The sequence below is a fragment of the Mustela nivalis genome, assembly GCF_964662115.1.
Source record: "Mustela nivalis genome assembly, chromosome: 6".
NCBI classification, from domain to species: domain Eukaryota; kingdom Metazoa; phylum Chordata; class Mammalia; order Carnivora; family Mustelidae; genus Mustela; species Mustela nivalis.
The window spans coordinates 146,761,791-146,777,768 of NC_139025.1; the positions used below are offsets into that span (position 1 = coordinate 146,761,791).

The 15,978-nt window shown below is 45.9% G+C and overlaps 1 long non-coding RNA gene and 1 pseudogene across 3 annotated transcripts in view; one reads left to right on the forward strand and one right to left on the reverse strand.

Annotated features, from left to right (window-relative positions):
• The window catches only part of LOC309867306 (syntenin-1 pseudogene), a 208,042-nt pseudogene that overhangs the window by 12,465 nt on the left and 179,599 nt on the right, over positions 1-15,978 (forward strand). The gene's annotated exons all lie outside the window — the stretch shown is intronic.
• On the reverse strand, positions 419-12,328 carry LOC309867309. 2 transcript variants are annotated; one of them, XR_014313102.1, is made up of 2 exons: positions 12,207-12,328; positions 419-983 (listed from the first exon to the last, which is right to left on the reverse strand). It is a non-coding gene; the product is annotated as an uncharacterized lncRNA (long non-coding RNA). The 2 variants fall into 2 exon arrangements; XR_014313103.1 differs by lacking the exon at positions 12,207-12,328 and adding an exon at positions 3,768-3,868.

A 15,978-nucleotide genomic window follows, 5' to 3' on the forward strand; every position in this document is an offset into this window, starting at 1 on the left:
CAAAAAGATAACCTGCACCCCCATGTTCATTGCATCATTATTTACAGTAGTCAAGATATGGAAACAATCTAAGTGTCCATCAGTGGATGAACAGATAAAGATGGTGTGTGTGTGTGTGCGTGTGATGGAGTATTACTCAGCCATAAACAAGAATGAGCTCTTGCCATTTGTGACAACGTGAATGAAACTTGAGGACATTATGCTAAGTGAAATAAGTCAAACAGAGAAGGACAAAGACCATATAATCTCCCTTACATGTGGAATCTAAAAAACAAAAACAAAAACAAAGCTCATATATGCAGACAACACATTGATGGGTGCCCGAGGTGGGGACTGGAGGGTGGGGAAAATGGGTGAAGAAAATCAAAAGGTTTAAGTTTCCAGTTATAAAATAAATAAGTCACAGGGATACAACATGTAGCATAGCAACTATTGTTAATAATATTATATTGCATATTTGCATGTTGCTAAGAAAATACATCTCAAAAGTTCCCATTACAAGAAAAAAAAAATTTAACTACATATGGTGATGGATGTTAACTAGACTTATTGTGGTAATTATTTCACAAAATTTCAAATTCTGAATAGTCACATTGTATACCTGAAACTAATTACAGCTCAATTAAAAAAAAAAAAAGACAAGAAAATGGGTCTGAGTGAGGGTCTGCATATCTTGCCTGTGACTCAAGTGAGGGCTAAGAGTCCAGCCCTTGTGATCTCCCTCCTGACAAACTCCCAGTCGATGCTGCTGCTGTGGAGACCACACTGTGAAAACTCTTCTAAGAGAGATCTTTCTTCCTTCTTCCAAATGTTTCTCTCAGTGGGAGCCAGTTTAAAGAGTTCCAAACAGATCCTCACCTTGAAGGCATGACTGACCAAGGCCTCCTGGCTCTTCCTTTCTCCTTCTGGACCATTTTCCTTGCTCTGAATATTTCTGAGCACTCAGTATAGGACCATGTTTTCTGGCCCAAAATTCATGTCCCCTATTTATTGGATGAAGAAAGAAAGGAAGGGAGGGAGGGAGAAAGGTAAGGGGAGAGAGAGAGAGAGAAAGAAAGAGAGAGAGAAAGTATAAATACACATATATCATTGACCACTCCCCAAATTCAAGTACTATACATACTCTCATGGATGTCCTTTTATCTTTACACTGGCCTGTGAGCTAGGAATACATAGCACATATTCCAAACTGAGGAAATAGAGATTTGGGGATATTAAATGACCAACTCATCCAAGGTCATGTTTAGTAAATTGCATAGCTGGGATTCCAATCTGAATCTTCAGCCCCCGAGGCCAATATGCTTTCCATTAGACCACAGTTACTGCCCCCACTGAGAGCAAACTGAATATTGGGACGTGAGGAAAGGTGGAAATTCAGTTTTAAAGAAGACAAACTCGTGGCAAACATGGCACGTGTACCCTACACCTGCAGGAGATGTTGTTCTTTCCTGCTGCATAGGGAATCCTCAGAATCCTTTTCAACCTCCTGTTTCTGGCAGGCAGAGCACAAACCCATATACCTTAGCTTCACTTGTTCAGAAATTTCATTTTGTGGTATCCCACTTAGAAATAGTACTTCTCAGGAAAGAAAGAAAGAGAGGAAGGAAGGAAGGAGGAAAGAGAAGGGAGGAAGGGAAAGAAAGAGAGAAAGAAAAGAAGGAAGGAAGGAAGGAAAAAAGGAAGAGAAAACAGTCCTTCTGGAAAGTGGAAGGTAAGATGCAACTTGAAAAGGCAATTAGATAAAGTTTTGCCTTTGGGAACCCCTAGAGCAGCGCTTCTCAAACACGAACATGCTTAGGAATCACTTGGGGATCTTGTAGAAATGCAGATTTTGAGTCAGGAGGTCTGGGGAAGGCTGAGATTCTCCAGTTCTAAGCTGCCTGGTGGTGCCACCTGTGCTGCTGGGGACACCATAGTCGGAGTGGTACACACATTCCTGTAGAGCATATTCAGTATGTACAGTGGAGACATACATTCAGTACAATGGACAAATTATGCCTTATCCTAGATTAGTGGTTCTCAACCAGGGGCAGTTTTGGCCCCCAAGTTGATACCTGGGATTGTCTGGAAACATTTTTAGTTGTCACAACTGGAGGTGGAGGCGAGGGCGACTGGTATCTACCTAACGGGTAGAGTCCAGAAACGTGGTTAAACATCCCACAATGCACAGGACACAACACAGCAAACTATCACAAGCAATCCGGCCCTCAAAGGCCACCAGTATCGCAGTTGAGAAACCCTGCCCTGGATCACAGCGTCCATAAAGGAGAGAGAAGATCATAGTCCCCTGGGGCTGCCTGCTGCTTCTCTTCTGTCCGTAAAATAACGGTGAGGGAGTTGAAACCACCAGCCTAGGGTCTGCTTCTGGTTGCTCACACACCTATTGCTGAGGTCACTCTGGGTTCAGTTACAGCTGGGCTGCGGACCCTTCTGTTTTCTTCCAGCACAGGTGACCTAAAGAAACATAAGATGCCACCCACACATCATGTACCCACGTAACTTTTGGCTTTGCTCTCACAGTTTCTCTCCAGTCAAGACCACAGGATAGGATAGGATAGGATAGGATAGGATAGGAGGAAGAAAGAAGGAAGGGAGGGAGGGAGGAAAGAAGGAAAAGAAGAGGAAAAAAAAAGAAAAGGAAAAGAAAAGAAAAGGGAAGGTCAGGGCGGAGGGAACAAGCAGACCCGAAAATCACCAAGGACAATTCCTCCCCAGCCAGACTGGTCCCTGATGCAGGCATGTGGACATTGGTCCTGCAAAGGCTTCCCTCTTTTTCTTCCTATTTTTTGACAACCTCACCACTCCAACTGTGGTGTCCCCAGCAGCACAGTTGGCACCACCTGGCATCTTAGAACTGGAGAATCTCAGCCCTCCCCCAGAGCTCCAGACTCAAAATCTGCATTTCAACAAGATCCCCCAGTGATTCCTAAGCACGTTCCAGTTTGAGAAGCACTGGTCTAGGGTTTCCAAAAGGCAAAATAAAAATGCAAAGTGAACAGCTGCAAAACAGATGCAAAGCTCATCACGTGATGTAGCATATGACGTACCCCCGGGGGGTTTATGACCCTGTGTGGACAGTAGCTTGTAATACAGAAAACAGATTTGAAGGCATGTGTGCAGAGTCAATGCTATGTTATATCCTTTTAATGGCCCTCAGGGGACCAACGTTGCATTAAAGGAAATGCTCTGCACAGTACCTAAAACGGTTTCATGTACCCAGTGAGCTTTCAAGTGTTTGGTTTCGTTCTGGGTTTTTTTGTTCCAAAAAGAAACAAAGATAGAAATTGTATTGATCTTCCGTGAAATCAGAGGGTTTGATCAGTACTTCCAGCACAGCATTCATTCCATGATACCAGAATTCTATAACAGGAAAAAGAAGAGGGTGGATGCTGTGTGCTTTTCAGTAACCTAGAAAACCAGTGGGTTAAGGTGAGTGGATCAAGTGCAACTTCAAGTCCACTCTCAACTGACCCAAACTGGCTCCGCTTCATTCAGTAACTAGGAGCACCTCACCACCACCACCCTTCAATCTGTGCAGCAACCAGAGAAGCAAATCACTGCCCGCAGCGCAGGAGGCCCTCCAATAACCCGAAAACCTGTGAACAGAGGCAGGAAGGGGACGGAGCTGGGGAGGAGAGCGACTGGACAGGAGCTCAGGAGGAAGGACCGGGAGCAGTTCCGGATGCCCTCGGGGGCGGGAAGCAGGTTCCCAAGGGAACCGGCCCCACGCCGCCTGGGAGAGGGTCCAGCCTGACTCGCTCACTCGCCTGCAGGACGGGCCACGACTCTGCCTGGCGAGAGTCCCCAGAGGACACGTCCGGCGGGCCATCGCCTCTTTCCCACGGCTCCCGGGTGGTGGCTCAGCGGAAGCCGAACGGTCCCACCAGCGTGAAGACCCCGGGGAGTAGTTCTAGGAGGGGCCGCTAGAGGCCGCGCGTGCTCCCTGGAGCGAGGACGGGGAGGGTGTGTGCAAGGGTGCCGCAGGCTTTGTTCAGCTCTGAGCACCGAGTGTTCTTTCCCGACCGCCGAGCTCTGCTTGCCGCTCGATGCACCCGCCCGCGGGAGATCCCACATAGAGCGCCCAGGGCCTCTGAACCGCAAAGGTGTGGTGCTGGATGGACCCTTACAGCCCCGCGTCTGCCTCCCGGTTGTCGTCCCTGGCCTCCCCAGGACAGAAGGTTTTGGTTCAGGGACAACACATGTCTGTCCCCTCACTTCGCCAGGATTCTTGAAGCCCGGAGGACTGATTTGCAGAGAAAGCAATCGAGCGAAGTGACCAGAAGATGAACCTGAATGTCGTCAAAGCTCAGAGCTGCAACAGGCAGCTTCCTTTCCAGGCACCTGAAACACCCCACCCGTGCCCACACTCACCTCCCATCCACGCTCCATCCCCACCCCCACCCCTTCCGTCCCCTGGAGATGACCCTACAGAGTTGGCCCTACAGACGAGCCCATTTAAGAACAATCAACCACGGGGAAAATAAACCAGAGGTTTCTAGAGGCTGCCCCGCCTAAAGGAAGAGTGTTCAGACGCTATTGAACTCTTAGGGTCACTGACTGGATATTTTCTACTGTGGACTCAGGACTCAGATAAGATCATGCATGACAAGGCAAGGAGGGAGAAAGTTGCTCCTAAAATGTTTCTTGAGAAATTCCGAGCCAGTGGATCACACTGCTGCCCAGGACAGAGAGATACTGGCACTTTCACAAGGAGGGAAAGTCACCCGACGACTGCGGGGAACCCCTCTAGGCAGTGCCCTTAGTACCTTCTGTGTTCAGTGGCCTAACAGGTCAGCCAGACAATGTAAATATCCCTATTTCTCTGATGTCAAAACTGAGACTGGGAGATGTCAAGTCCATTTCCAGGTTACAAGGCAGCTGGTTACAAAGCAGCAGAGTTATGATGCTTGTTTGATTTAATTTATAAATAGAGAATACAATCCCGTGTCTCAAAAACTGTAAAGCATAGGGAAGTATACAATAAAAAAAGTCTCCCGTATCCCGACCCCCAAATACCCAGTTCCTCTCACCTCTTGTCTTCTTGCCACACACTCAGGTAACTACCAGGAGCCACCAAGTTCCTTGTTTTATACTTTTAGCATTTTTTTATGTATATACCAGTTAGAAAGAATATATATTCTTATTTTTCCTCCATTTTTACCGAAAACATGGTGTACTATTCATACTTCCCTGTGTCTTGCTTTTTTCATATAACAATATATCTTATAGATCTTTCCATACCCACACATTAAGATCTTCCTCATTCTTTCCCTCTTACATAGCCCAGCATTCCATTGTATGGACATACCATAAGGTAATTAACCAGTCCTCTATTGTTGGATATTGGATTGTTTCCAGTCTTCTGCTAGTTTAACAATGTTGCAATGAATAATTTTGCACCTACATGATTTTGTACATGCCAGAGCCAGGAGCCCACATCTTTCTGGCTCTAAGTAGTTTATGTTCCCTCCACTCCAAAGCGGACACAGGACTGATTACTGTCTACATGCCAGCTCTGATAGATAAATCACCCTATTTCTGTCCTCTCTGCCCCACCCCAGTTCCCCCATTTTCCTTTTCTAGTTTAGAAGCCTATTCATATTTGAAACAGCTACAGAGGCTCCGGACAGAGAGTACTTGCCATTTTATCTCTCTCTGTGGTTGCTTCACTTCATTCTTTAAATACCAAGTGTGACTGTATCTGGGCTGTACAGGAGATAAAATCTGCAGATGTTCCCCGGCACAAACGTGGAATTTCTGCTACCAGTTGGATCACACTGTTTCATACATGCGCCAGGGAAATTCAAATCCTGCCTACTGTGGCCTGCACCAGGCTTGGCTCCCAGCTCGGACTGGAAGGAAGATCAGCTAGTGCCTCTGGCTACGGCAGGAGCCAGCATCCACCTCCATTTCCGGCTGTTGACCTAAAGGGACGTTAAATGAATGGAGACATCAAGCAGGCTGAGGGGAGGGGGAAGCGGGTGCCGTCTGCCTTCTGGGGAAAGTGAAATGCATCAATGCATCACCCCGCTTTCATCCTTGTTGTCTGTAGTCCTTTTGTCACCTCTTTTTATTTTTTTTTTTAAGATTTTGTTTATTTATTTGACACACAGAGAGAGATCACAAGTAGGCAGAGAGGCAGGCAGAGAGAGAGGGGAGGAAGCAGGTTCCCTGCGGAGCAGAGAGCCCGAAGCAGGGCTCGATCACAGGACCCTGGGATCATAACCTGAGCGGAAGGCAGAGGCTTTAACCCACTGAGCCACCCAGGCGCCCCTGCCATCTCTTTGTATACCTAGATTTCTTTAGATTCGTCTTTCAAGGTATCTTTTTGTCTCTCAAAATGAGATTTGGCCATCAGAGAGAGTCCTCCAAAAAAATAAGTGAGAGCAGGTCGTTTTTTAGGCACGTGGTCCCCACTACCGTCTGCGTGGTTAACTGAGATTACTTCACTACCTCAGCTGCCGTTCTCTTCAAGTCGTCCTTCCTGAGGGTTTACTGCCGCGCTCAGGTCACCATGTTTGATGAATCACAAAAGACCCAGCTGCTCCTGCCTACGTGGAGACTCAAACACATACCAGATACTTTCAGTGCAGAAAACAAGATAAATTCAAAGCGATAGGAGCCATGATATAGGTAGAGGTATGCCCGGGATCTCATCCAGCTCAGGGAAAGGACAATGGACCCAGAGTGGGGCAAGCGAGAGGCAGGGCAGGCAGATAGGAAGGCTTCTTTGGGAGAAATGAGGCTGCCGAAAGGAGCAGGAAGAAGGAGCAGGAAAAGCTTGGGCTGAGAACATGGACGGAGAAGCAGCATGAACAAAGGCCCAGCCAGGGAAGTAGTGTGGGGAACTACGACCAAAGTGTAACTTACTTTTTTTTTTTTTTAAATACCTGAAAAATTGACCAGCAAGTTAGCGGTAACTCACACGAAGCAAAAACCAAGGTATAACCTCAGTTCATGTCCCCAGTCCTCACATATTGGCCATTCCTTCTGCCATATCTTCCACTGATTTGTTTTCAGTAGTAGGGATGTGCAGTAGGGAACGTGTTCAGGAGGGAACATGGCAGGGCGACTGAGTTGCAGGCAAGTGTTGCCCGACTACCTCTATCCCTGTGTCTCTGATCTCTGATCCACGACTGTTTTCTGTCCAGCACAAGAAAGGCCCGAGTTTGCCTTTCTGAAACTGCCACCAGCACTCTGACCCCAAACAGTTCCTGCATCTTTTCTTCCAGCTGTTGAGGATGAAAACGTTCTGGAAACCCAGCTGACCACCCCTTCTCCCTAAGAATGGAAACAGTGGAAGGCTGACACAGCCTGGATCCGTCGGTCAGTGTTACAAGCCAGCGGTATCATCAGAATAACGATCACTATCCTATCTCCACATCCGAACTGATCTCACGGATGCGGTTGAGGAGTGACCGTATTGGAGATTCTCTTCAAAAGAAGGTTTTACAGCTGGTCTTCTGTTAATAACAGCACTAGGAACAGCAGTTTACATTTACAGAAGGCTTACCATGTTCCTGATACCGTTCTAAGTTCCCTAAATTGCACTCATCAAAGTTTCACCTCCTTAAAGCCTCTGACTTCCTTCTTAAAGTTTGATATGACACCTGGCTAAGATTCAAGTGTTTGGGGGTTCAACTCCTGACTCTCCCACCCACTGTTTGTGTAACGTCTGAATCTCAGTGTTTTCATCTATAAAGGGAGCATAATAATACTTCCTCCCCAGAACTAAATGAGGTAATATAGATCTAAAAGCACCTAATACATAACAAGGTCACAATGAATGTTGGTTTCCTTCCCCGACACAGTTGGTATTTTTATTTTAAATGTTCTATTTTCAAATAATTTAAGACATAAGACTAAATAAAGTCATTTGGGTTTTTTTTAAAAGATTTATTTATTTATTTTAGAGAGAGACGTATGCTGGTGGGAGGAGGGGCAGGGGAGAGGGAGAGAGAATCCCAAGCAGGTTCCTCACTGAGCCTGGAACCCAACGCGGGGTTCGATCTCATGACCCTGAGACCATGACCTGAGCCGAAAGCAGAAGTCAGACTCTCAACAAACTGACCCACCCAGGCACCCTTAAATAAAGTGTTTTTAAAGATATAAAAGTAAGTCTTATCACCTTGTTCCTCAGATAACAGTAGGGAAATCTGTGGACTATGCTTTCTCCTCTGGGGTCTTTACTTATTAAACAAAACTAAGACTATCAGGAAAGAATATATGAGATCAGGGGCGCCTGGGTGGCTCAGTCAGTTGAGCGGCTGCTTTTGGCTCAGGTCATGATCCCAGGGTCCTAGGATCGAGACCCACATCAGGCTCCCTGCTTGGCGGGGAGCCGGCTTCTCCCTCTCCCTCTGCCTGCTGCTCTGCCTATTTGTACTCTCCATCTCTCTTTCAGATAAATAAATAAAAATCTTTAAATTAAAAAATTATATATATTAGCTCAAGCCAAGGGCCAGTTAAGGACATATTTCCAAATCTGGAGTCTACCCACTTAGGGCTCCCAGCCCCACCCCTACCCCCATGAAATCATCAGAAAAGGAAAGAAATGTTGGGGCTCTGCGATCCTGTCCAATTTTAGCTCTAGGTGTTAGGGTCATGTGGAAGTGGCAGGTTTTTGAAATGCTGACACGCTGACACTTAAGCTCATGGCTGGATCCTGTTATAGCTCAGAGAAAGTATATAAAGAACTTGGCCCTGGGTGAGATTTCCAAATATGAAACAATGCCCAGGATGATGTAAGTGGTAAGGGTTGGGGACAGAAAGACGAGGGTTTGATTCTCAGCTTCACACATCTCAATCCTGTGACCTCGGGCATGGATGAATAAGTATTGTCACTTTATCCTCCATCCCTCTGCTCACCTGTGCAGTGGAGAGGACAGCAGCTTTTATGCAACATTGTTGTGCTGTCCAACAAGTATCCAGTCCCTGCTTTGCGGCCAAAGGCTTCCTGTGTGTGAATCTGCAGGGACCCCAGCCCAGTCCAGCTGCAATCCCAAACACCTAGTAAATTGTTGGAAATCCACTTCCATATACCATTTTGTGTTCTTTAAGGGATCTGTGTTGGAATTATTTCCAGGCTCTGCAGTGTGTGTCTGCCTGGGTGGAAGGAACAGATTCCCTTCTTAGTTCCTACTCAGTTTCACCTGGGCCGGCATCTACCATGTGGGCCATGGCAGAGCGGTCACCCCAATGTGCTCTCTGCTCCCCAACTTCCTTTTCATCTCCAGCAGTGGCAGGCTTGCATTTTTCTGGAAAAGGCCTCTATCTCCAACTGGGACCATCCCAGTCCCTCTAGTGCCCATGCCTGAGACTCTCAGTCTCTCTCTATTTCCTACTGCTAGGCCTTTGCGTTCTCTTGCATTTCCTGAGCCGTTTCCGGCTCCTTTCAACGGCTTTCTGGATTTCTCATTCACTTTGTGTTGTTTTTCCGTTGCTGCCTCTTGGGGACCCAGGGCAAAACCCCACTCCCTCTTTTTTCCATTGCTCATCCTGCTATTTTTGTGCCTTCATCCTTTCTTTCAAAGTAATACAAGAAAGAAGTCCTTTGAATACACCGCGTGTCCCTTTAACGGGGACATTAAAATTAACAGCAACTAGATCTGCAGCAGAATTCATGTTTTAAAGTGATACAGAAGCATAAAGCAAATGATGAAATTATTAGTATTTAAAACTTCAATAAAATTGGATCTTGGTAAAATTTTTAAATGCTAAATGTATCAGTACTCTTTTATGCTGGTTCTTTTTTTAAAGATTTATTTTAGAGAAAGAGAGAGAGGGAGAGAGAGAGAGGGAATCTTAAACAGACTCAACACAGAGCTTGAAGGTTGACGTGGGGCTATCTCACGATCCTGAGAAACAACCTGAGCTATAACCAAGAATTGGATGCTTAACTGACTGTGCCATCCTGATGCCCCTGTTTTGTGCCATTTTATGCTCACAAATGGTCCAATCCAGTCAACATTTTATAAAAGCCATGCCCATTTCTGCAACACATACCAGGTACCATAGAGAATGAACATTTTTCCTGTTCTTAGTTCTTAAACACTTTCTTCTAAAAAATTAAAAATTTAAAATTAAAAAAACAAACAACTTCCTTCAACCCCTTCCTTATGCTTCATTCCATTTAGGTCCAAAGGTCAGGGGCAAGACCTCAACTCAGGGAGTGAAGATTTGAAGTAAATAGTACGAGAACAGAAACAAGTTGAATTAACCCAGGATTCAAGGGCCAGAGCAAAAGAGGTTAGCTTCAGTTTCTTTCAAATGACTGGGATCTAACCCTTCGATTTCATGATCTAGTAGGTTTTTGAATGAGGAGGCCTTTCACTTTCCTATTCTCAAGCTCAAGGTGACTACTACGATCTCTGGGTGATTATATAAAAAGTAGTCATGCATCCAGGAGTAGCTTTATCAAAAAGTATGTGGTGTATGAAAAAAGTCTACTGGCTTAAATGAACCATCAGGGTAGACAATGCTTGATTTCATAGGTGTTGCCTTAAGCCACCCTTATAATTCAATACCTACATATGACCTTGACTTCTCCACTATAACCATTGTACCTTCACTTGTCCTTCCCCATTTTCCTGGACATTGGGACCCACCATTGCCCTGCTCCCCATCCTGTGGGCAGTTTTCTCACTCACCTTTCCTCCCAACACTAATCACAAAACACACACACACACAGACTTCTCTATTTCCCCATTAAATTCTTTGCATTTAACCCAGGTAGCCATTCAATCTGCCTTGTATCCGAATTCTGCCTCCTGACAAGCCTCTATTGTTGAGTAAAGCAATTATTTATGACCTCTGTGCCCTTCACCTTATCTCAGGACTATGTCATGGTACTCAAGGGGTGTCTGTGGTGAGTCAACTATTCAGCTCACCTCACGAATGACTCTCTGGGTCTCCTGCCTTTCGCCTCTCTAATTTTGGAGAGGGTCTGGCAGTCTCTGAAGAGGTGACCAAAGCTTTTTTTTTTTAAAGATTTTATTTATTTATTTGACAGAGAGAGATCACAAGTAGGCAGAGAGGCAGGCAGAGAGAGAGAGGAGGAAGCAGGCTCCCTGCTGAGCAGAGAGCCCGATGCGGGACTTGATCCCAGGACCCTGAGATCATGACCTGAGCCGAAGGCAGTAGCTTAACCCACTGAGCCACCCAGGCGCCCATCCAAAGCTTTTTATAAAAAGACAATTAACTAAATGCTGTAGGACTCCTATCATCTGGGAGAGGAGAAGGTCTGGTGACAGAACCTTCAGGACCGTAACTGCTTGCTTGGGGACATATCGACTGTGTATCTAGAGGCTGAAAGAAACAGGACTTCAGAAACAGAAGAAGCAGATCAACAAATGCCGTCATTAGAAAACATTTACTCAGACAGGCTTTTCCTTGCTTATCCTAGAGACCGGAAAGGAAGTAGCTCCTCCCTTTGGAAAATAGGACTCCAGTGTAGGGAGACACCCATGGCCTTGGCCCAAAGTTCTACAAGTCCTCCATGTACGCTGTCTGGGAGAGCTTAGCCACTAGAGGGGCCCATAAGTGGTGAATGAATGAAAGAGAGAGAATGTTAAGTATTCTACTTGAAGCAAGTCATGGACTTCCAGCTTCTAGACAGGCCTCATGTCCCTAGAGAATTATAGTAAATACAAACATTTATTAAGTTCTTTCTATGTGCAAGACAGAGTTCTAAGTCTTTACACGTGTTAGCTCCTTTCATCTGCATAGCTCTTGGAGGTAGATCTGCTTATATCTTCATTAACAAGTGAAGACATTTAAATACAGAGAGGGTCAGTGATTTCCCCCAAACCAGACACCTGGTGTGTGGTGAACTTGAGAATGTGGAGGGGATGGTAGGAACCCAGGTGGGAATCTTGACCCCAACATCGATTTTCTGTGTGACCTTTGGCAAGTTACTTAAACTCCTTGCATCTCATTTACCTCCTTGGAAAAATTAGATTCATTACATCTGCATCATAGAGTTGCCATGAAAATTGGATGAGCCTTGGAACTTTAAGAGTCCTGAAATTGAGGGATGCGTCATTTGGACAAACCCTCTGGCTGAAATTTACTAAACAAGACGGGATAATTTTTCTTTCTCAACTTCCTGTAAGTTATCAAAGAACTGACAAAGTGGAAGAAAAAATCCAGGTCTAAGTCTGTAAGAAAGCAAAGACCCAGAGAAGTAAGCAGAGCATCAAACTTACCTCTCTTCTGAAGATAGGCTATGGTTTTGATGAGTTCTCAGGACAAAGAAGACAGAAGTCAAGGCCAGGGATGGCAGGGCTTCCACAGACACCTTTTCCAGTCCCTGTGAGTCAGAAATAAACCAACTCCTCCCACGACACCCTCATAAAACTGCAGGGAGTGAGGTCTTGGCGCGAAGCAGCATCAGAGGAAAAGAATGAAAACCCATCTGTAACAGGCTAGCATTTCTGGAGATGCACAGCTGAAGTCTGCTTCACCGGGGGTTCAGACGCTCACACTATGAATTTAAAATGGTACTGCATTGGGGTACCTGGACGGCTCTGTCAGTTAAGCCTCTGCCTTTGGCTCAGGTCGTGTTCCCAGGGTCCTGAGATCGAGTCCTGCATCGGGCTCCCTGCTCAGTGGGGAGCCTGCTTCTCCCACTCCCTCTGCTCCTCTCCCTCCTGCTTGTGCTCGCTCTCTCTCTCTTTCTCCAGCTCTCAAATAAACAAATAAAATACTTAAAAAAAAAATAAAATGGTACTTCATGGAGAGAATATTGAGGAGCTAGAAGAAGGGGACCGAAAAGGAGTGTGGAGGGCAGCGAAGGCAGACACGGTGGCCTGCGACGCTCCTGGCACCCTGAACCGCATCTAGTTCTGCACACAGACACCCCCACACACCCCCTCATCTTTATGCCCATGGCCCTTTCTGCTGAAGGCATCACCGTGGTCAACCACATGGTCTCCGGAGTCAAGTGGCCCAGGTTCAAACCCTGACCCTGCCACTTACTGGCTGGGTGACTTTCGGCAAGTCACTTAATCCCCGTCCATTTTCCTCATCCAAAAAATGGGGATAATTGCAAAACCTCCTTGTGGTTTATGGTGAGGGGTCAGATGAGTTAATGTCTGCAGAATGATTACAACAGTGTCTGGCTCATAAGAAGTAATTATATGGTGGTGGGTGGTACTCATGGTGGTGGTGATTTTCTGAAATGATCATTTCCCCCTTATTTATTTGGGCCGGATTTTATTAGTCCTTTATAATTTGGGCAAAAGATCACCGCCTCGCTTCGTCCTTCCCTGTCACAGTGCAGCACAAGACTCTATATACACATGTCTTCTGGGGTCTCTTTTAACACCCGAGTCCTTGCCTGTTCTTCTAGATCCCCATGGGACATCCGGTTACTGAATGGTGTGGACTAAGTCTTATCATTGTGTCCTCAGTGGCTAGTACAGAGCCTGACACATAATCGATGCTCGGTTACTATGGGATGAAGGAAAAAACATATCGGTGACTCGAACTTGCCTTGGTGGAACAATTTTCCTCTAAAAATGCTATTTTTTGAGTTGCCTGCCCCTTATTCTGCTCTCACTTTAAAAAAAAAAAAAAAAAAAAAAACATAAAATGTCTTTCTATCACTTGAATTGTTTCTCTGGAATGTCAACTTCTTATGAGTGGCCCCCAGTATCTTATCTACTTAATTTTGTTTTGCATGAGACATACGGTGTCAGGAAAATGACTAAACCACCATAAAAATGATATTGGCAAACAAATTGGACCTATGAGTCATGAGATCAGTGACCGAGAAATGTTCACAGAATTCTTCCTGCTGATGTGGGAATGTGGATTTGAGTTGACTTCCTGGTTCTGCTGTATTCACTGTTAGAACACTGAACTCAGGATCAAAAGACTTGGATTTAGGTCCCCAGAGCCACTTCTTATTTGTGACATGACTTTGGACGAAACTTAGTCTCCCCAAAATTCGTTTTCCTCATCTGTTAAATGGGTTTAATAACCCTTACCACATAGCAATGCTGTGAGGCTCATGAGGTGATACAAGGCTTAAAAAATGTGCTGGCGGTGGGGGGGGCGGTGCGGTGCTGGCAGGCTTGGTGGGTGGAGCATGTGACTCGTTCTCAGGGTCATGAGTTCAAGCCCCATGTTGGGTGCAGAGCCTACTTAAAAACAAACAAAAAAAAACTGTTAGAAAATTTTATATTCTGGGTGGCCAGTTCTCACCACTCGATGGATGGCTTCTCTCAGACCTGGCCCTCTATCAATTTTATAAACGCACCCAATTCAGGAACTTCACCTGGGAACGAAATAATCCTTGTGGAATTTTTCTTTTCTTGAGACTTTATTTATTTATTTGAGAGAGAGAGAGAAGCAGAGGGAGGGGGAAAAGCACATGTGGGGCTCAATCCCAGGACCTTAAGATCATAACCTGAGCCAAAGGCACATGCTTCACCGGCTGAGCAACCCAAGCGCCCCAGTCCTCCTGGAATTTCAGAGACATAGCAGTTTTGAGAGTTTGGCCAGTGACTGAGCTTAGTTGCAGAGAACACAGACATGTCTGGGGAGCACGTAGGAAAGTTCATGCTTTCTCCATGATTCGACTTGCAGTGACACATCCATCGACAGTGGCAAGAGGAAAGAGGTCGTGGGCTGCCCCCGCTGGGTGTCTGAGAAAAGGGACAAGCCTCTGTGCAAAGCAGTAAACTTGAAAGCCAGCACTGACTACAAGAGAGCGATCTCAGCTAGAGAGTGAAAAAAATGATCCCTCCCAACAAGGAGGCATCAGGTGTGTGGGGAGGGAGAGGAGAGCTCTACCTCCAAGACAGCAAAGAGCAGACTCTGCATCCTGGAACTCGTCACTTATGTGCTCATCCTCGTGACGAATCCGACTAAAGCTCTTCCCCAGCCCCTTTTGGAAAGTCAGAGAAGGTTCATAATGGAATGAGGCAATTTCACGTCAGCGGTGCCTCAGTCTGGTAAGAACTTACTCTTCAGTTAGGAACCAAGCGATACATTTGTTGAAAGAAAAGACAGCAGACCTCAGAGGGAATTCAGAGGTCAGCCGGAACTCGCTGGAGCTGAGACCCAGAGACACAGTGACACGCACACGGGCAGGCAGTGAGTGGGACCAGCACTCAGGAATCTTCACTCCCGACCCAGGGCTATGCCCTTCCACCTTCTCTGCCTCCCAGGCCAGAATCTTGAGAATCCAGATGCTTCCATTCGTCAGCTGTGGGCCAGAGAGGGGGTGGGCCAGATGAGAAATGCCAACTGCTCTCGGAGCAACCTAGGGCCACTGCCTGAGGCCATTCGTTTTGAATCTTCCTACCAAGAGAGGCTGCATGACATCATTTTCTGTCTAAAGAAGGTTCCGGGTGTCATTAGATTCTTTAGAATTGCATCAAGGATTAAATATGTTTACCCATCCAGTTCTCTGCCTCAATAAGTCTTCCCTAAGCGGGCTTTCTCTCATCTGCAATTTCTTCCAAACTGGCCTAGGGCATAAAGGAGCTGGGTAAGACACCAAGACTTTGATGATAAAACTCTGTATCCATGTTTAACCTCAGTTTAACATCTGAAGAAAAGAAAAAGAGTGACTCAGTGACTCACTTTGAATACTTTAAAAAAAATGTTAGCCTACATGGGGGCCTCTGTGCCCCTGGATCTTTCCATGAAACTTCCTACTAAAGAGTGTATCCAATGCTCAAGTCACCAGAAGGTTCAAGGCAGAAGAGTCTCCATCCCACCATGCTAGATTCACATCTGGATTTACCCTAAGCTCCAGTCCATTGTGGACCATATAAATCTGCCCTTTGTGCTCTTGAGAAAAATAGTAACCCAACCTCACCAAACCCCAAACTCGTTGAAGGTTGCAGAAAGTTGGTATTTAGGGACTCCTGTGTGCCAGGCATGGTGCTCAGCCTTGTAAGTGAATTTATCTCTCAGAAATCAGAAGAGGGACTTACCACTATCAACATCATCCTTATATTTAGC